Source organism: Rosa rugosa, chromosome 4 (genome assembly GCF_958449725.1).
Source record: "Rosa rugosa chromosome 4, drRosRugo1.1, whole genome shotgun sequence".
NCBI classification, from domain to species: domain Eukaryota; kingdom Viridiplantae; phylum Streptophyta; class Magnoliopsida; order Rosales; family Rosaceae; genus Rosa; species Rosa rugosa.
The window spans coordinates 9847968-9871297 of record NC_084823.1 but is presented as its reverse complement, the minus strand read 5'-3'; the positions used below and the strand labels follow the sequence as shown (position 1 = coordinate 9871297).

The 23330-nt window shown below is 38.2% G+C and overlaps 1 pseudogene; it reads left to right on the top strand.

Moving 5' to 3' along the window:
* Window positions 1–1003: 1003 nt before the first annotated feature.
* Window positions 1004–2813, top strand: LOC133742198 (uncharacterized; annotated as a pseudogene).
* Window positions 2814–23330: the final 20517 nt, after the last annotated feature.

Genomic DNA, 23330 nt, shown 5'->3' with positions numbered 1-23330 from the left:
TCTTCCTTTTTTTTTTTCTCCTTCCACCCCGGCCCTAAATTTTTTTTTTCTTTGATTAATGATTAATTACTGAATTTTTGAGAATTCAGTACTTTTATTTTGGTCCTTTGATCTAAAATTCTTTCAATGCTCAAGTCCTAGTGCATGCCTTTTGTTTGTTCGAAACTATTCCGATATGACATGATGACTGAACATTAGTTGTTTGTTCTTGTACGTACTATAATATAAAGAGTTTTTAGGTTTCAACTTGATCAATAAGACAACAACATCTACAACTTTTCAAGATAGATACTGGTGCATAGAGGAAACTAGCAAAAACCTTTTGAATTTCTATTAGATGCTAATACTTTGATTTTTAAATTCCCAAAGTTCTTCTTTGCCAAGGAATTTTGGCTTGATTGCTTGTTGGCGGGCTTGACATACTGCACTCTTCTGGTGAATTTAGAATTTTTTTTATTTTTATTAGTTAGGAAGAGGGTAAATTGGAGATTTAAAATTGTACAAAAATCTTGGGTGTGTATTAAACAAATAGGGATTTGTATATAAAAATTCCCTTGTTAGTTTTGGTTTTCTATTTTTTATTAAAGAAAGGGTACTGTGGGTAATAACAGATGAAAATTATGTTGTTAGGTGTAGTAAGATTTTTGCTTGGTACATTTAGAATATGATCCTAAGAGCATTTGGTTTTTACAACCTAAACAAAATTTAGACAATTGAAGATGAGTCAACTTTCACTCCTTCAGTCACCAATACCTCCGAGTCTTCGGACACAAAGTCATCAGAATTCCCCCTCGTGACAGCCTCATTATCTTTGGTTGCGCATGAAAAATCTTGGAGTTCATTGGACTTTGCACTTACTTGATGTATCAGAACTCTTATTGGCTTTTGTCTCCTGAAGTCATAAATGGTTTGCCAATCTAACTACAACACTATGTTTCCGAAGGATAATTAATTAATCTGGCACTCTCTGCACAGAGAGCCACAGACCAAGTTATATAATCAAGCCCCTCGATCACCTCCCACCTCTGGCAAGCTCTTTCAATCTTCTACCTTCTCCAACAGGTATTTCTCTGATTTTAACTCTTCTTTTTTGTCTCCGGTTATTCTTCATTTTGTACTTTTTCTATGATGCATGTGTTCTCTTTTTGTTTCATCTGCTGCGCACAACGATATATATGTTTCAGCTTTTATATAAATTTTCATGCGCATATCAAGGTTTTTAATTATCTGATACTAATGTAGTGGCCGGAAATAGGAAAATGGCAGGTCTATTTGACAAGCAGGCAGAGATATACGTGGAAGCTCGGCCAACGTATCCCAAGGAATGGTATTCAAAGCTGGCTGCTCTCACCCCACAACACTCTTTAGCTTGGGATGTTGGCACTGGCAATGGCCAAGCTACCGTCGGTGTAAGTTTATTGTGGGCAATTTGTAAAATAAAACATACCATTGTTGTTGAATCTGTAGATTAAGGGCAGTATACAATTTATATCTGGGGACCTTTTTTTATGTTCTTTCCTAAATGTATGCATTCCGCTAAACTTCATGTCACTAAATACAGCTTTTAGAGCATTAGGACCAAGTAGTTGGAAGTGATATAAGTGAAGCACAATTGAACCATGCCATCCAGCACCCTGGAGTTCGATACATTCACACTCCAACATCAACCTCAGACGATGAAATGGTTGACTTAATAGGGGGCGGTCATGAAAATTCAGTTGATTTGGTTACAGTGGCTTCTGCCGTTCACTGGTTTGATCTGCCACACTTCTACTCGCTTGTCAAACGCCTTCTGCGTAAACCAGGAGGCATAATTGCTGTTTGGTGCTACAACAGCATGAACTGCATGGTCGTAGGCCCTGACTTTGATCTTGTAATGAAGCGTTTACACGAAAATTGTCTACCATTTTGGGACCCGAGGGAAAAGTACGCATTTGAGGGTTATAGGACACTTCCTTTTCCATTTGAGAGCGTTGGATTGGGTCGTGAAGGTGAACCTATCACACTTGAAATACCAAGGGAATTGTCATTTCAGGGGGTTGAGAGGATGTTGAGGTCTTACTCTGCAGTCACTACGGCTAAAGACCAGGGTGTGGATTTGTTGTCTGAAGATGTGATTAAAGAGCTTCAAAGAGCTTGGGGTGGGCATGATATGTAGGTACAACTCTTGTACCTGTCGTATTGGCATTCCCATACAACGAGTCCCTCTACTGATCTCTGAGAATCAGGTATACATGCATTTGCATCTGCAGTAAGTTTTTAGGAAGTTGGTTTTGGGCTTTATGGAATTACATTCTTAAAAGATTTTCTCTGATAAATAAAAGAGTAGTTTTTAAGTCCTAGGTATTCTAGGATTTTATGGAGATCTTGGAATAAAAGCTCTTTCCTAATACAAGTCGAATTAGGGTAAAATATTTGTTTCATTGAGTAGTTGCCGCAGGGCTATTATATCAGCTGAGAAAATACACGGTCTGCGGCACACATTGAGAAAAGCAAGAATTTGTGATAGGGTCTTGCATGTTTGTTTGAGATTGTGTCTTCACAAAGAGTAAAAACACTTGGTCCATGTATAAGTGTTTGTGATCATAGTTTCATATGCATATTACTCTCTCGAGATCAGTAGAGAGACTGTGAAGAAAGAAGAACAAGATTTGAAGATCATTCAAGTGAAGGAGTTCTTGAAGGAAGACAAACTTAGAGTTAGCTTTTGTCTAAATCTTATAGCCGAGCAAGTGCTATACAAGTTTGTACAAGAACATATCCTTTTGAATAAGATGATTATTATTTTGGGTTCTCAAGAGTAAGAGCCCCGCAGTGTTTTTAATCTCATATTTGAGGTTTTCACTGCGTAACCAAAATCTGGTGTTTAGTTTGTTATTTTGGTTTCTGCTGCCCAGTAAGGATTGATCAGTGCACTGCAATCCCCATTTTCCAGAAAAACGTTTTATCCTTGTATTTTCATGATCTGATTAGATCAGTTACAATCAAGGCATTTATGCTTGTGGGCAAATTATAATCTTTATGTAATGCTTGTTATATCCATGGAATTGGGAACTAAAACCTGCTGTAATTGTTTATGCAAAAAATAATGTTTATGCAATATAGTATTGCATCTCTATATTTACAGCAGTTAAGAGTAAAATCTTCAAACGGTACTCGAAGTATCATGGATTGCAGTTTTTGAATTTCCACATTACTTGTTTCATTTTGCGATTTGCCATTTAGACTAATTTTGTTTCATTTGGACTAAAGCGCGCATTAGTAATATTATTGACAGGTGATGTGAGAAACAGTTTGAATTTGAGACTAGCTAGGAGGCTTTACAGTTTAGGTTAAGAATTAGTCGATGATAGTCTATGAGTTAGTCTTTTCTTCTATTTTTTTTTTAGTTAGTTTTTTTTTTTTGAGTAAATTGAGGTCAGCCCTTTATTGAAATTGAAAGATTACAATGAGATGATGCAAAAATACGTCAATAACCAAAATAAACAATACGAAAGAAAAAGATGCAAACATTGCATCAGAATACAAGGGAGAATAAATAATGCAAGAGTAACAGCGTCGAAACGCATGGCTGATTTTACACTACTGATTACAGCCGTGTAGTGAATTGAGTAGTCGGTGGTTTGACTACCCATGCAAATCCAACACACAAATCGACAAAAGTCAATTCAGCGCAGAATTGAGGGCACTCTTCCACCTAAAGATCGAAGCCGGCCAAGGTTGTCAGAACATGGCCATGTTAGCAGACGATCTTTCACAAACAGATATCATAGACATGGGTCTTGAATCCAATACTGATTACACGCATTTTTATACGTGTAATCATATCTAAAATACTAGAATTAAGCTAATCCTCAAGTTAATTAATATATAGTTAATCTATTTTCATTTATTTGTAGGTAATAAGTGGAGTTACGGAAATTGCGAGAAATTGTACAAAAATGGAGCTAATTGGAGTTATCGACAAAAAAAAAAAAGATGAAGAGTTAACATTGGTCAACCGGTCAATACAAGCAAATTTGTGAAAATCATTGGTTTGATCTTGGCGACAGCACAAGACGAAGAGAAGAAAATGAAAGCAAAAGAAGGAAAGAACAAAAAGAAATGGTGGAGATTTGTTAATTAAACAATTGTTTAATTAACAACATGGTGCTGCACGTGTATTCAAAGCAAAGGGATTGAAATCAAGTTGCTTAATTAATCATCAAGTCATCAATCAGCTGCACGTGCTCTTTCATTTTCCTTCTTCTTTTATGTCGTCCTCTTTATTCTCTCCTTGTCCACTCACACGCTGCCACGTGGCAGTCTCCACCCCAATTCTCACCCTCAGCGATCATGAGCCACTCACCCCAGTGGTATCATCTGACCATTATACCTCCTTTAATTGAGAGCCACCATATATATAGAGGACGACCTAATTCTTCCTCTCCTCTCTCGAACACGGCCGCAGACCCCTAGATCCATTTTCTCTTTCTTCTCCCGCACACACCTCTCCTCCATTTTCCATCTTCCCATTTTCTCTCACTTCCCAATATCATTCTCCACCATTTTTCAAGGAAAATCAAGGGGCTTTTACCACTCACATCATCAATTGCTCATCAACACAAAGAGATTTTACTTTTGGTAAAGAGTATGGGCTTAATATCAAGTTGGGTTCATGTTTGCCTATAGCAAATTGTGAGCTTAATTTGTACTCCCTCTCTCCTCTATCATTTCTCTTAATTTCTTATGTATTTGATGATGTATTTGATAATGGGTTGTGAGTAGTTCAATTTTGGGAGTTAGGGTTGTGAAGCCCTAACTCATCTTGTGTAAATATTGATGCTTTAAATGAAATAAATGCAATTTCCATTGTGTATGCTTTAAATCCGAATTTATTGGTCCTTAAAAGCATGTTTCTAGGCTTTGTCACCCTTTGAAATTATGTTGTGGGCAATTGTGATGAATAGATTGATAAATTGACAACTTATTAGTCTTGTTGCATCTAGGATTTAAGTGTGGTAACCATTAGCTAGCTTAATTGTAGCTAAGCTTGCTTGGGTCTCTATTATCTTGCACTCTAGGCCTCTAATTTTAGATATTACGGCCTTAACCGGCGTAATGCCTAAGTTAGAGAGTTGATTGTGGCCCTAACCGGCATAATTGGTTTATTAGCCTTAACAAGAGTTGATTATATTAGATTTAGTTAAAAACTTCTCAAACCCCAGGTGGCGGATTACCGCCTAGGTGTGGTATTTGAGTCGTATATATATATATAAAGCTCCTCAAACCCCAGGTGGCGGATTACCGCCTAGGTGAGGTATTTGAGTTGATATCATTTAATCTACTTTTATGCTAAGTGATTATCTGTCTGGTTCCAATTCTTAAGTTTGTAAACATCTATTTTATCTTTTCTTTTCCACCTTTAGCCTATTCCTTTCTCCAACCAAACAGTAAGTCCAGGTCCAAACAATGAGTCCCGGGTGAGGCATGAGCGGATGCGGCATGAGCGGAGAAGAGAGATGCCTAGTTTAAGGTAGAAAATTAAGGTATTTTAGTCTTCCAAACTTAACTTTTTGTCCCAGCCTTTCTAATCACTTCTCCTAATGAGTAGACTATTTAGATCCAACTCAGTTACCTCCAGTTCGTCTAGATCCTCCCTAAATAGGATCCCTGACATAGTTAATGAAGAACAAATTGAATATCAGTCAAATGATAATATAGACACGAATGATTGGAATATTCCCAGAGTCCCTAGTAACGAAATTTATAAGAAAAAATGGTCTCTTTCTTCATTCAAAAGTGAACATCATATTAAAACGGTAGAACAAGTCTATGCCCTTAGTAAACAACATGAAACTTGTCAATTATTTAGCCTTGAGTCAATTAAAAAACACAAAAAAGATGGTCACAATTTCCTACATATAGGTTTAGTCCAAATCGGCGTTAAGCCATTAACCCGAAAGGGTTTAAATGCCTCTATACTCCTATGCCTCAGAGATGCAAGATTCACCGACTTTAATGACAGTACCCTAGGCGTAATTGAGTCAAGCCTATTTAACGGTCCAATCCATTTCGATTGTTACCCAGATTTTACAATTAGTCTTAGTGATCCTCACATCTTAAAATCCTTAACCTTAAATATTAAAACTTCAGGTTACAATGTCCTAGAAGGAACCCAACCATTAGCCTTAATTTATAGAATCCACTATAAAGTCACTGGTACAAACATAAAATTTTCAAGCCATCAGTAAAAGCCCAAAAGATCAAACTCTTTTAATTCAAAGTAGTCAAGAAAATGCTAATATTAGAGTTCCACACACAATCAGATGGTCAGATGTTCATCTACCTTCTGAATGGTCTCTTACTAGTGAAAATCAGCCTATCAACATACAACATAATTTATCTGACTTAAACTGTATCCAACAATATAATGATGGTACAGTACGAATCAACTTCCATAATCCTAGAATAAGTCAAAATCTTAGGATTCAAGAATTAGGTCAATCTTCAAGACATTCAGAATTAGGTCAGTCATCAAGACATTCTTTCACAGCTCCAAGGCATTCTTTTGCAGGATCCACATCTGCTGAAACTATGTCTAGACAAGACTGTGAATTAGATAAAGAAATAAAAAAATATTAGAATAAGAGAATTAGAGGAAGAATTACAAAAACTAAAAATTAAAAATATTCGGACTGCCTCACAAGTCAGTTACCCCAGTTATGCAGAAACTCAACCTGCCTTAGATGAGGAACAAACATCTCCCACAGCTACTGATTTTGAAGTCGTCCCTCCCATAAATCCTCAATTAAGTACACTCAGTAGACCTTTTAAAATTGATTATCCCAAATTAGATAAAGATCTTGAATCTGAAGAAAATATTCATAGAAGAAACCTTTATAGAAAACAATATCCCTTAATCGAACAACGAAAACAATTATTTAAAAATTGGCAAGCTTTTATGCTCGAGACCCAATCTGAAATATTTTTCCTTGATTTCATTGATCAACAAAGCCAAAAAAATATTCAAACCCTCACAAAAGCAAAATGGAAAACACCCACTAACTCAGTTATTTCTTCCAGTCATCCTCCTGTTGAAACTATAGTCATTGATCACCTACAAACGCTCATAACTGCATCACCTTTTAAAGTCTCTGGAGATGATCCAGAAAGTAAAAAAACTATTGAACAAAATAATTACACGAATCAAAGCCTAGTCACTATAGGAAGTCAACTAGACAAAATAGAAACAAAAGTAGATAACATTTTTTCAAAAGTAAGCATTATACCCCAACCACAATCAGAAACACCTTTAATCCACTTTAGTGAAATAAATAAACCTAACCTCAAGCCCATCTCCACTGCACAAAAAATTGAACAAATGCTCAAAGAACTCAAAGCTGAACCTAGTAGAATCGCAGTCATCCACACCCACGAATCATCCTCAGACTCCTCCTCTGATAATGATTCCGATACCATTTCTCAGATAAATCAAACATTTCAAGAACTCCAATTACATAGGATAGTTCACCCAAAGAAACGGCATTTTAAAAATTGGACAGAACGCCCTTTACCATTAGATATTCAACCCACTAATTATCCCAGTAATCAGTTTTCAGTCTCTTCCGACAAAACGTACGAATGGAATATTGATAATTTATCAGAACAAGAAATACTAAACAAATTACATCACATGTCCATGGCAGCCAATAGTTATGTCACCAACCATAATTTCAGCCAGCCTGAAATTATTGATATCCTCTCCACAGGATTCACCGGAATGCTTCATTCCTGGTGGGAAAAACATCTCACTCCTGATTCCAGAGCAGCCATTAAACAAGCAGTTAAACATGACGAAGATGGAATTCCAATCTTTGATGAACACATCGGAATGGGAGTCTCTGATGCTGTCAATACCCTATTTTATACAATTATTCAACATTTCATAGGCACACCTAGTCACATTACCTCTAGAATCCATGATCAACTTAGTAATCTCAGATGCCCCACCTTAAGCGATTTTAAATGGTATAAAGATGTTTTTATTTCTAGAGTTATGCTTAGAGATGATAGTAACCAACCCTTTTGGAAAGAAAAATTCATAAATGGTTTACCTAAACTTTTTGCCCACAAAATTAGACAAGTCTTAAGTAATGAAACAGGACACATTAATTATGATACCCTTACATACGGAAACATTATTACCGTTATCCAAAAAGAAGGGTTAAAAATGTGTATAGATATGAAACTAAACTCTCAAGTCAAATCCGATAAGAAAACAGCCAAATATGAATTAGGCAATTTTTGTGAACAATATGGTCTCCCATCTTTACCTCCTTCCCGACGACATAAAAAGAAAAATAATGAATTTGACTACCAACATACAAGAAGAAAATTTAACCGCAATAAATTTTACTCAAGAAACAGAAATGATTTTGAACCAAACAAATTTTACTCTAAAAACAAATTTCGAAAACCTTGGCCCAGAAAAACAAATCATCATTCAAAAAAGCCTTTTGACAAAAGTAAAACCAAATGCTATAAATGTAACAAAACTGGTCACTTTACAAATGCCTGCCCAGTAAAAAATACTATTAAACAATTAAAAATCAGTAAAGAAGAACAGGAAAATCTTATTCGACTTTTAGAATTAAGAAACACTGACTCAGAAAATGAACATAGTGAAAATGATTTTATGCCAATAGAGTCTTCCACCTCAACTGATTCTGATGAACACTCTTCACCAGATATCTGTTTCGGGTGCAACGATACTTGTTGCAAAACTATAAATGTTCTTTCTAAACAAGAAGAACAAGAGGAATTATTAATTGATCTAATAGGAAAAATCGATAACCAAGAATTAAAATCAGAATATCTTAAGAAATTGAAAAAATTAATCACACAAGAAAACGTTGTTAATATCCCTCAGGAAAAAATTTGTCTTACTTCAACCTTTGACAAATTTAAAACTAGTAAAAAAGAAATAACAATCCAAGACCTACAACAAGAAATAAAGACAATTAAAACACAAATACAGTCTTTACAAAAAACAAATTTAGAAATCAGTCATGACAACAAAGAAATCAAACATGACCTAACTATTCTCAAAATAGAACATCAATTCCTTAAACTACAGCATTCTAATGATAACCCTCTTAATAACGATCCACCTGGGCAAAATGATGTGGAAACATCAGAACAAAACACTATCAGCATCATTCGTCAAATCCAACTTAAAAAATGGTATACCACAGTACAACTTAAAATTAATGATTTTCAGTTAGTAACAACAGCGCTTATTGATTCTGGTGCAGATCTCAACTGTATCCAAGAAGGCTTGATACCTTCTAAATACTTTGAAAAAACAAAAGAGTCATTAAGATCAGCTAACGGAACCAAGATGGATATAAAATACGAAATCCCTAAAGCACATGTTTGTCAAAATAATGTATGCTTCAAAACACCATTTGTTTTAGTCAAAAACTTAACCGACAAAGTAATTTTAGGACTTCCTTTCATTACTATAATTTATCCCTTTACCACAGAATATGATGGGATTATCACCTATCCATTTGGTGAACCAGTAAAATTTACCTTTCTATCCAATCCCGAAATACATACCCTAAAGGCTTTCCAAGAAAATTCTATCTCAAAAACACTGAATTGTATTCAGGCAAAATATAAGCAGATCACATTTCTTAAAGAAGAAATCAATTTTAAACGAATCGATACTCAACTCCAAGAACCTTTTCTCCAACAAAAAGTCAAAACATTCGAAGAAAAAATCATTAACGAATTATGTTCGGATATTCCTACTGCCTTTTGGCATAGAAAAAAACATATTGTCACTCTCCCTTATATTAAAGGGTTCCATGAGAAAAATATTCCTACCAAAGCCCGTCCAATTCAAATGAATCAAGAAGTCATGGAATTCTGCAAAAAAGAAATTAAAGATTTACTTCACAAAAGAATCATCAGACAAAGTAAATCCCCGTGGTCATGTCCTGCCTTCTATGTGCAGAAAAATGCCGAATTAGAAAGAGGAACTCCACGCTTAGTCATCAATTATAAACCTCTCAATACAGTTCTAGAATGGATTCGATATCCTATCCCCAATAAACGAGATCTCATTAACAGATTAAATAATGCTGTCATTTTCTCCAAATTTGATATGAAATCTGGTTTCTGGCAAATACAAATTAGTGAAGAAGACAAATACAAAACTGCTTTTGTCACCCCTTTCGGTCATTATGAATGGAATGTCATGCCATTCGGTCTTAAAAATGCCCCCAGTGAATTCCAAAATATTATGAATGACATTTTCAACCCATATAGTCATTTTTCCATAGTCTACATTGATGATGTCCTTATTTTCTCACAATCAATCGATCAACATTGGAAACATTTGCACCAATTCTTCACCATCATAAAAAACAATGGTCTCGTAGTCTCTGCTTCCAAAATTAAACTCTTTCAAACTAATATTAGATTCTTAGGATTCAATATCCATCATCTCCAAATTAGTCCAATAGATCGAGTAATCCAGTTTGCTGACAAATTCCCTGATGTCATCCTAGACAAAAATCAATTGCAAAGGTTCTTAGGATCATTAAATTATGTGGCAGACTTCTACCAAAATCTAAGGAAGAAATGCAAACCTTTATTTGATAGATTACAGACCAATCCCCCTCCTTGGTCACCAGTTCATACTTCTTTAGTTAAAGAAATCAAGAGTTATGTCAAAACCCTTCCATGTCTTGGCATTCCCCTCGCCAATTCCTTCAAATTTGTCGAAACTGATGCTTCTGAAGTTGGTTATGGAGGTGTCTTAAAACAACAAATCTCTCCTACTCATCCTGAGCAAATCGTTAGATACTATTCGGAGTCTGGAATCAATCACAAAGCAATTACAGTACTATTAAAAAAGAAATTTTATCTATTGTTTTATGTATTAGCAAATTTCAAGATGATTTATTAAATCAAAAATTTTTAGTTCGAGTGGATTGCAAAAGTGCAAAAGATGTCCTAGAAAAAGATGTTCAAAATATTGCTAGTAAACAGATCTTTGCCAGATGGCAGGCAATTTTAAGTATTTTTGATTTTGAAATTGCATTCATTAAAGGCAGTGACAATCACATTCCAGACTTTCTAACCTGAGAATTTCTACAGGGTTCCAAAACATGAAGACCCGATCATCCACTGGGAGAAATCCCTCAAATCCAGTAAATGAAGACCCTTTTTGCCCAACTGCTCCCAAAAACACAGTCAAACCAGAATCATCAACACCAGTCAAACAAGAGTCATCTTCCAGTTTAGTCCCTTATGCTGGACATCCACCCCTACCATTACCACCCAATAATAGATTCAATACCATTGGTAGCACCCTTGGTACTAATCGTCCCAATTACCAGTCAGCTCTAGTCAACCAATATGACCCATTCAAATCTGACTCCCAAACAAATTACAAAAAAACCTCTCCTTACATTCAGCGAACTGTTCACCATCTTTTTTATGTTGAACCAACCATGAGTCATCTAAAAAATCCAATGTCTTTAGTCAAAGCTTATTACCCTCCTGGTTTTCACTTTTTACCTAGTCACCCTAGCAAGTCATTAAAGTTTTAAAGAGATATTCTTTTTGAAACTAAGTCAATCACCATTAAACCTATTCCTGACAAAAAAGACCCAACCAAAATCCTGTACCATTCTCTCTACATAGTTCGCATCATTTCTCTTTCTCAATGGGGTGATCCTCATTTCACCTACCACAAATGCGGAGATCTCTCATTCAATTACTATGATTATGAAGAAGCATGGAATACCATCTTCCTTCATCAAACTGATGATTCCAGTCATTCATGGTTCTTAAATTTCGATTTCAAATTCAACAGACAATTTCCAATGTGGTTCCTTGGATGGTGGAGGGCTCATGGTTGCCCCTTCGATATCCTCCCACAAGAGATCAAGAATGCAGTCACCTGTTTCTCAACAGTTATGAATTTCACAAATTATGACTTGAATTTTCCAGTCGCATTACATTTTATGGCCAAATACAAGCTCCCCTGGATCTTTAAATGGCATTACGAAGTCAAAGAACATGTAGTCTCCAGACACTTCCTAGTCAAATGGTGGGATAATTTCAAAATTGAAAGAATTATCTCCCAATTCAATGAAGAATTTCCAGTCACTCCAGCACAACCTTCTCAGTCAAGATCTCCAGTCACTCCAATGCCAACCCAACTGGCATCCACTTCTCAGTCAAAGCCACAATCCCACAAGTTACATTCCTCTTCAAAATCCAAGGGGAAAGCAAAATCCGATACATCATCCAAGTCAGAAGAATTGAAAGAGTTAGCCAAGAAACTCCTAGAACAAGCTGCTAACCTCAGTAACGATGAAGATGAAGAAGAAGAAGAAGAAGAAGAAGAAGAAGCCTCTTCCCGCTCCTCGTCCTCTTCTCACAGTCATCCAGACACTCCCGGTAAAACAGCCAGATGGGCTGATTACCAAGATAGTCAAGATCCATATGAAGATTTCGAGTAAAGCCAATACCAGACAAGTCACTATTCATGAATAGTAACTTTTTACTATTCAATCACGAGACAGACAATTCACTATTCATGGACAGTAATTTTTACTATTCACTCACGAGGCAAAAACACAGCTAATCGTGCTGCTTCCTGTTTTTGGCCTTTTCCGAGTAAAAGCAGATTCCCTGACCCAAATGTCGGAGCGTCTAGTCCTATATAAGGAGCATCCCTCCTTCAGTTATCACAAGTTCAATTTTCACAAGTTCATTTCCTTCTTTCATTTTCCCCCTAGTTTCAGCGGAGCAACTCATGTGTTGAGTAGCCTCCGCTTTAGTCATTCCCTTTCCCTTATGTACTCACTGTAAACCTGTCACGCCCCGGATTTTGAATAATAAATTCAAATCCGAAACCTGAATAATTACAATTACAAAAAACCAAATCTCGAAACTTCGAGTTCATTATTACAATTCACTCTCACAATATATTATAAAGCTCAAATGAGCATAACACACCTCACAACTTACAATTGTTGTAAAACTCTAACAATTGCTCTAACCGCACGATCACCGTCCTGGTTCTCCTGTCCTGTAGGATTACCCGCTACACAATTTGAATAGTGTACCGGGAGTTGCAACAACACAAAACCCGGTAAGCTTTTTACAGCCAGTATGAGTAAACAAGAAAGAACTGTTGATTTATTAGATTCCAAGACTACCACAAACCCACGTTACTTTCTCACTCTCATATATATATATAGACACTTATGAGTTACTCTCAATTTAGCTCATAAGATCACTCACTCTCATATATATATATAGACACTTATGAGTTACTCTCAATTTAGCTCATAAGATCACTCACTCTCATATATATATATAGACACTTATGAGTTACTCTCAAATTCGCTCATAAGATTTCCCAACATTTGGTAGACAGACTCATATATATATATAGACCCTTATGAGTTACTCTCAATTTCCCTCATAAGGTTACCATATATATATTGACACTTATGAGTTACTCTCAATTTCACTCATAAGTTCACTCCACATTTGGCAGACAGACTAGAGCTCTAACTGAACGTAACCACTCGTCCGGCCACAGACGTGATTACGATTTAATACTATTAATAACCACCAGCCCGGTACGAGAGCGTGATTCACTAATAGATGCCATGGTCACCTCGTGACCTAGTGATCTCCACAGATCACAACAATTTATTGTTCCTCAACAATAAAACTCAACACCTCTCACAATATATTGTTTCTCAACAATAAACTCAATATCTCTCACAATATATTGTTTCTCAACAATAACTCAACACAACTCCAACAATACATATTATTTCACGTAATAATATATATACAGACATTCACACAGGAATGTCTAGTAACACCAACAATAGTTCATATGATTGCAACAAAATAAAGCAATTAATTGTATTGGGTTCGTAATATGAACCACGTGAGGTTTACTCACCTCGATAATCCCGCTGCGTCTTCAATTCAGCTCAAAATACGATCCACAATCGTCCACCAACTCAAACCGTCAATCACCTAGTCCAATAATGATCTTGACTTAGCCAACAACTCAAATATGTAATTAAACGACGATCCAACGCTCAGATTCAAATTAAACGATGACCCAACGGTCGGATCTGAATTTAATGATGATCCAACGGTCGGATCCTCACGGATCGCCTTTAGGATCATCCTCCAAAATTATCACGAAGATCCAACGGTCAGATCTTCCTGAATCGCTTTTACTAACATCTCCACAAAATTATATGAAAATCCGACGGTCAGATTCTCACGAATCGCCTTCCGAATCACTATTTCTCAATTATACGAAGATCCAACGGTCGGATCTTCGCCCGTGACCTCACAAGGTCACCGGGACAGTCATACGATCAACATATCCAAAATTGAAGCAAAACCGATGGTCAGATCTTCACAGATCGTAAACCGAAGATAAACGTAAAAACGTTAAATAGTAACGTCAAAACGTAAATCCACTATTTATCAACTTTTTCTAACATGACCATGTTATATATCAAAACGCTCGTATGGATGCATAGATCATCGCCTAGATAATGAAAACTCGAAATATGGTCTGATGCGCCGCCACAAGCGGTGGTCAGTGGGCGGTCAACGCGGCGGTCAACGCCGGTCAACCACCTCAGATGGCAAAGTGACCAACTACAAACTGGTTCAAAATGAAAGGGTGATCGACTTCCATACCTGGAGCTAAGTCTGGTTTGGCCTAGATCGTCCTAGATCAAGCGTTGAAGTTGGATTAATCTCGTGCGTCTGATCAGATTCCAGATTGAATCAGGGACGTCGAAATCTTCAACTCGTGATCTTTCACTCCACACTCCAAATCGTCAAGCAAGGAGGATATGAGGATGATCAGGGGAAGGAGGAGATCACGAAAATGGGGAGGATCGGCCCGTGCAACGCCGGCACGGCCAAGATCCGATCGGGTCAAAAGCTAGGCTGGGGGGGGCTTCGATCCACGTCTGGGGGCAGCGGCGATGCAAGGGGAGGCCAGAGGGAGGCTGTGCGTGCGACGGCGAGCTCGGGGAAGGCCGGGTCGTGGCCGGAGGATGCCGGAGGACCACCGTTTGGCCGGGTCGGGTCGGTCGGAACCCGAGGGTTCTGAAGGTCGAAGGAAGAGAGAGAACGGAGGAAACCGGGGGCTTTTCCGCAAAAAGAACTTTTTTTCGTCCTTAAATGAAAATAAAAAATCAGAAAATTTCCTATTTATAGAAAATTCCCAATTTTCAAAAATTCATAACTTATTCATACGAACTCCGAATATTGCGTTCCACATGTCCACGAACTCGTATCGACGAGCTCTACAACTTTCATGAAGGAAGTTTTCCCAAATTTTGAACGTATAAAAAGTCAACTTTGTTGACCCCCTAAAAACGTTCGTTTTCGAAAATAAAATCGTTCGAACTAATTCCACAACTTCTCCGAGCCTCGTACTCGCTCCCACTATCGTGAAATCATTTCTAAAAATCCACGGAATTTAATTTGGATTTTCCGGGGTATTACAGTCTACCCTCCTTAAAGAAATTTCGTCCCGAAATTTGAGCGTAAGTCAATTCCTCTCGATTAAGGTTGACCTAACCATATAATCTCCATCTCTTCCAAATCTGTAGTAATCTACAGAGCCACAATCCTTTGTATAAAAATACATTCCTATGGCCACTAAATCCTTTCATCACAAACGTAAACTCACACAACAACTGCTCAACAACACTCCACATCACATACACAAAATCGTCACATGGATCATCTCATAGATCCTCACATAGATCTTCACATAGATCATCACATAGATCATCACTCTGTACTGGCATACAAGCACAGTAAACACTCCCACAAAGTGTTTCGCTACTCAATTAGCATCACGGTAAATCTCCATAGTAAAACTTAAGCATGCACCACTCTTCACAACCATAGAGATGCATCACTCAAAACAAATCATCCCCAAAAGCACGCCAATAAATTATGTCATCCAATGATGATGACTTGGGCTTGCTCAATCCTTGGGCTAAGCACTAGGGCTGGCCAATTGGGCCTGAAGAAATCGGACCATCCACATTTCGAACCGGCCCAAACCACTTTGGGTTTAACATTTGGGCCTACTATTCGGGCCGAACAATTGGGCTTACCATTTGGGCCTACCATTTGGGCTTACTATTTGGGCTTACTATTTGGGCCTACCAATCGGCCCACCAACTTCCAGCTCGGCTACGGTATGAAATTGTACATACCGTATATACGTATGCATACCGTACAGATCGTATATACGTATGCATACCGTACAACTGTATATTCGTATGCATACCGTACAGACCGTATATACGTATGCATACTGTACAACTGTATATAAGTATACATACCGTACAGACCGTATATACGTATGTATACCGTACATACCGTATATACGTCCGTATATCAAGCATATACGAGATCCAAAAATATTTGTAAGAGGTAAGGTTCGAACTCCCGACCTCGAAAACGAAGGTTTTGCTCCCAACCACTGAAGCAAGAGCTGCCTTCATTAATATATGCTCACGTGTTATATTTATTATGTCATAAGCGACATAAATAAAATAACGGGGAAGGCAAGGTTCGAAACCTCAACCTGCCGCACGAAACCTTTGTCCCCCAACCACTGGAGCACAAGCTGTGCTTAATATAATGTGTACAAATTTTATACTTATTATGTCATAACGAACATAATAAAAATAAACGAGAGGCGAGGTTCGAACCTCAGACCTCTTGTACACGAACTGTACACTCAACCACTCGAGCACGGCTGCTCACGTTATTATCCATACAAATCCTTTTATTTAAACCAACTGTTTCAACTGTTTAAACAATTCGGCCCAAAACATCCAAGACTGTTGCAGAAACCCAGCCCAACGTATCCAAAACTGTTACAGAAATCCAGCCCAACTCATCCAAAACTGTTTCAGAAACTCGGCCCATCATGTCCAAAACTGTTTCTGAAACTCGGCCCATCAGGCCTCCACCCACAGCTACAGTGATGCCTTGATCCGAGACAGGCCCAAGTACGGCCCACTTGTGTCACGGCTTATCCCTTCCGTGATTTACGGCAGTCAAATCTGCTTTCGGCTACAGCTGTCTGCCACAGCGCCTCGAGATTCCCTCGGTCCCCTTACACGCTCTCCACGCGCCAACAGCTTTTCCGGGTTTCGGGGCGACTTTAATCCAACGCGTGGATTGAATCTCAGAGATCGTCCATCCAACGGTGGAGATCTGCTCACCTCGTTCTATAAATAGGTGCATCCTGGAGAAAAACTGTTCACACCAAAGAAAAGAAATTTTCCCCAGCCATTCTCTCTCAAACTCTGCAGCCTTCCTCTCGAAACTCAAATCCTTTCTTCATCAATTTCAATCCTTCTCTTCTGATCTTCTCTCCCATCTAGTTGATTCAATCCCATCTTTCCTCTGAACTTTCAGATCTTCAATCTTTTCCTCCAAATCTTCAATCCTTCTTTCTCAGATCTTTTCTTCCATTTGAAGATTCGATCTCATCTTTCCTCTGAGAATCTCAGATCTCCAATCACCAGTTCAACAACTCCAATCCTTCTAACAAAATCTCCCTCAAACACTAAACCATGTATTCCTCGATTTCCACATCCTCTCACCCCATGACCCAAGAGCCACGAACTCTGCAACTAATGGAGCTCCAAACCCCGCAACAAATGGAACCACAACAACAGCAACCAACAGAGGAGGGAGGAAACACCCAAGCAGCTGGAAGTAGTGCCAACATGGATTTCTGGCGAAGCCGTACCAGGTGGATTCCTACTCCAGAACAAATAAGAATCCTCAAGGATCTTTACTATGTCAAGGGATTTAAGTGCCCAACTACAGAGCAGATTCACGAGATCTGTCTCCAGCTGAACCAGTATGGGCATGTTGAGGGTAAGAACATTTACTTTTGGTTCCAGAACGTCAGGGCTCGAGAGAAGCAGATGAATAGGTGTAATCAGGCTGCTCCAGTGCCCATGAGAACTAGTTCTCTTGGTACTGGTAGATCCATTGATCTCAATTTTGGGTCCACTGGTTCTACTGGTACTGGTGGATCCATCGACATCAATTTTGGGCCAGCTGGTGGATCCATTGACATCAATTTTGGGTCCACTAGTTCTACTGATGATGGTAGATCCATTGATCTCAACTTTGGTTCCACCTATTCTACTGGTAATGAAGGATTTCTTGATTTAAATTCTGTTTCATATTCTTCCTCACACTTCAACACTAATACTAGTACAACTCTTTTGGCACAACAGGAGGACAAACATCCCTGCAACAACGAGGAGGAGATCACCAGGAGGTTCAAACTCTTCCTCTGTTCCCCGTGCACGGCGAGGACGTCTTTGGTAACCTGAAGGCTACTTCCGAGGAAGGTAGCGCTTTTGGTTACTATTCTGGTGGCTCAGGCGGTTACCACAGTGGCTCAAACGTTTCTCTTGAGCTCAGCCTCAACCCATCCGGAGCTACTGACTAGGCTTAGTATAGCATAGTCCTCGCTTTTTTTTTTTTTTTTTTTTGTAATATAAACTCAATAAGATGGTGTGCATGTTTTCTTTCCTGTTTGTTTAACCAACAACAACACCAAGGATCGAACCTTGGTCACCCAATACTGTTTTCAAAACCATAAACAACTCTACTGCACACATCTTTCATAATGATGTAATAAAAACAATCGCTCAAAAAGAATCCAACAATCAATTAAGTCGCATCGAGGTCTAGCTAGTATCCTCTGAGTCAAACCAAACACAACAATTTCATCGATAGGATTAGGGATTTATAAAGCTAAACACATCCTGAGTTAGCTAGGAAAACCCACGTTTTTAGAGTTACTCTTACAACTCTTATAGAATCTCGATAATTCGATCTATCAATTGCTTCAACAAAAACTCACCACAATTCAATCCCTAACATTTAGCGATTCAGAAATCGAATCAAACTCCATATCACATAGTAATTCACTTGAACCACTATGGATACCTAACAAAGTCACTAAAATCAATATCTGAAATTGCGTTTAACTATATCACCTAAAATCAATCACCAAAGGCAAACCCTTGCCTGACTCTAACATGTCCTCCATGCTTCTTCTTGCACCATACATAGGCCTCAAAATTCAATTTCATTCACTTGAACAAAACTATATTCACAAGTCACGGTCAGGTCATCAACCCATGGTGTTCAAATGAATAAATTTCAGATCCAGTTTTCCTTGTGAATCGTAACGTATCGTTCCAAAATGATGCAAGCAACATCAACCACGTATATAAGACACATCTCGCGAACTCAATTCAAATTCCGAATCACCAAAACTACTACTAATTCCAATTCTACCAACAATCTTGATTCTGAAGGAATTATAGTACTCAACGACAACCCAAAACAATGGTCTCTCATCTCTAACCATCGAGCACAAAATAAAATTCTTGTCTCGCACCTTAAACCCTGCTTAACAACTTACAAGCACAAGGAAGAAGTAACCACAATAATTTCTTCCCTAACCTCAACCCTACTAACAAACTCCACAAGGACATCTCATTACAAAACAAGATATCTATTATTTGACATGTACATCTCATCCAAAAACATATGTACGTCTAACTTAAGAAGGTAAACTTCTATCAATCAATACTCGTATCCACACTAGGTACGTGCATAGATCCACATCATGCCTTCAACCAAACACTTCAACAATCAAAAGAACCTCATTTCCATAAAACAATCCTCGTTGACTTAACAGAGTTGAATCAAGAGGTTCCTATTCCTCAAGGATTGTAACTCGCGGCCACTGAACTTATTCCAATACGAACCTACAAGACAACTGTAAGGTTCTAAGTACAACCCCTTCGAATCTCCATCACCTAAGGAGTATAGTATGCTTGGCTAATACATGTATAACACTTAAAACACAGTATAAGTCAAATACAAATTCATATTAACCAAGTCAATACTATAGGGAAGGTATTCACGTTCCCTAAACGACCTAGCGGCCTAAACAACTCCCAACACTCACGCATACCCAATGACTTAGCCAATACCGAAGAGCACACGATGGGGATCCGCTGCAGACGGGCCATCACTCGGAAGGTATTGACACATCACCAAATATGCACCTTACGCTCTGATACCAAACTGTCACGCCCCGGATTTTGAATAATAAATTCAAATCCGAAACCTGAATAATTACAATTACAAAAAACCAAATCTCGAAACTTCGAGTTCATTATTACAATTCACTCTCACAATATATTATAAAGCTCAAATGAGCATAACACACCTCACAACTTACAATTGTTGTAAAACTCTAACAATTGCTCTAACCGCACGATCACCGTCCTGGTTCTCCTGTCCTGTAGGATTACCCGCTACACAATTTGAATAGTGTACCGGGAGTTGCAACAACACAAAACCCGGTAAGCTTTTTACAGCCAGTATGAGTAAACAAGAAAGAACTGTTGATTTATTAGATTCCAAGACTACCACAAACCCACGTTACTTTCTCACTCTCATATATATATATAGACACTTATGAGTTACTCTCAATTTAGCTCATAAGATCACTCACTCTCATATATATATATAGACACTTATGAGTTACTCTCAATTTAGCTCATAAGATCACTCACTCTCATATATATATATAGACACTTATGAGTTACTCTCAAATTCGCTCATAAGATTTCCCAACATTTGGTAGACAGACTCATATATATATATAGACCCTTATGAGTTACTCTCAATTTCCCTCATAAGGTTACCATATATATATTGACACTTATGAGTTACTCTCAATTTCACTCATAAGTTCACTCCACATTTGGCAGACAGACTAGAGCTCTAACTGAACGTAACCACTCGTCCGGCCACAGACGTGATTACGATTTAATACTATTAATAACCACCAGCCCGGTACGAGAGCGTGATTCACTAATAGATGCCATGGTCACCTCGTGACCTAGTGATCTCCACAGATCACAACAATTTATTGTTCCTCAACAATAAAACTCAACACCTCTCACAATATATTGTTTCTCAACAATAAACTCAATATCTCTCACAATATATTGTTTCTCAACAATAACTCAACACAACTCCAACAATACATATTATTTCACGTAATAATATATATACAGACATTCACACAGGAATGTCTAGTAACACCAACAATAGTTCATATGATTGCAACAAAATAAAGCAATTAATTGTATTGGGTTCGTAATATGAACCACGTGAGGTTTACTCACCTCGATAATCCCGCTGCGTCTTCAATTCAGCTCAAAATACGATCCACAATCGTCCACCAACTCAAACCGTCAATCACCTAGTCCAATAATGATCTTGACTTAGCCAACAACTCAAATATGTAATTAAACGACGATCCAACGCTCAGATTCAAATTAAACGATGATCCAACGGTCGGATCTGAATTTAATGATGATCCAACGGTCGGATCCTCACGGATCGCCTTTAGGATCATCCTCCAAAATTATCACGAAGATCCAACGGTCAGATCTTCCTGAATCGCTTTTACTAACATCTCCACAAAATTATATGAAAATCCGACGGTCAGATTCTCACGAATCGCCTTCCGAATCACTATTTCTCAATTATACGAAGATCCAACGGTCGGATCTTCGCCCGTGACCTCACAAGGTCACCGGGACAGTCATACGATCAACATATCCAAAATTGAAGCAAAACCGATGGTCAGATCTTCACAGATCGTAAACCGAAGATAAACGTAAAAACGTTAAATAGTAACGTCAAAACGTAAATCCACTATTTATCAACTTTTTCTAACATGACCATGTTATATATCAAAACGCTCGTATGGATGCATAGATCATCGCCTAGATAATGAAAACTCGAAATATGGTCTGATGCGCCGCCACAAGCGGTGGTCAGTGGGCGGTCAACGCGGCGGTCAACGCCGGTCAACCACCTCAGATGGCAAAGTGACCAACTACAAACTGGTTCAAAATGAAAGGGTGATCGACTTCCATACCTGGAGCTAAGTCTGGTTTGGCCTAGATCGTCCTAGATCAAGCGTTGAAGTTGGATTAATCTCGTGCGTCTGATCAGATTCCAGATTGAATCAGGGACGTCGAAATCTTCAACTCGTGATCTTTCACTCCACACTCCAAATCGTCAAGCAAGGAGGATATGAGGATGATCAGGGGAAGGAGGAGATCACGAAAATGGGGAGGATCGGCCCGTGCAACGCCGGCACGGCCAAGATCCGATCGGGTCAAAAGCTAGGCTGGGGGGGGCTTCGATCCACGTCTGGGGGCAGCGGCGATGCAAGGGGAGGCCAGAGGGAGGCTGTGCGTGCGACGGCGAGCTCGGGGAAGGCCGGGTCGTGGCCGGAGGATGCCGGAGGACCACCGTTTGGCCGGGTCGGGTCGGTCGGAACCCGAGGGTTCTGAAGGTCGAAGGAAGAGAGAGAACGGAGGAAACCGGGGGCTTTTCCGCAAAAAGAACTTTTTTTCGTCCTTAAATGAAAATAAAAAATCAGAAAATTTCCTATTTATAGAAAATTCCCAATTTTCAAAAATTCATAACTTATTCATACGAACTCCGAATATTGCGTTCCACATGTCCACGAACTCGTATCGACGAGCTCTACAACTTTCATGAAGGAAGTTTTCCCAAATTTTGAACGTATAAAAAGTCAACTTTGTTGACCCCCTAAAAACGTTCGTTTTCGAAAATAAAATCGTTCGAACTAATTCCACAACTTCTCCGAGCCTCGTACTCGCTCCCACTATCGTGAAATCATTTCTAAAAATCCACGGAATTTAATTTGGATTTTCCGGGGTATTACAAAACCCTTCATGCATTCAAACTAGTAAGTTTATGTTTTGTAATTTAATTTTCAATCTTAGTCAATTCAATAATCAGTTTTAATATCAGTAATTTTATGTTTCAGTTTTAATATTAGTTAGTAGTTTTATGTTAACTTATATTTTCCTAATTGGTTTAGTAGCCTTAACCGGTACTAGATACAGGACTTAACACATATAGGAAATGCATGCATTTGTAAAATTGGTATCGATATTTGCAAGATAGTTAGTGTGAATCACCCGACACTCCCATGTTCCCATTACTTTGAAATCCGAATTTAATTTCTTGCTTGATAATTAGTTGTTTGCTTTTATTTTAGTTTGCATTTAATTTAGTTAATTCTCTATTCAAAACTCCCAAACAAAATTCTACCTTCCATTGTGGATAACTTATTTGGG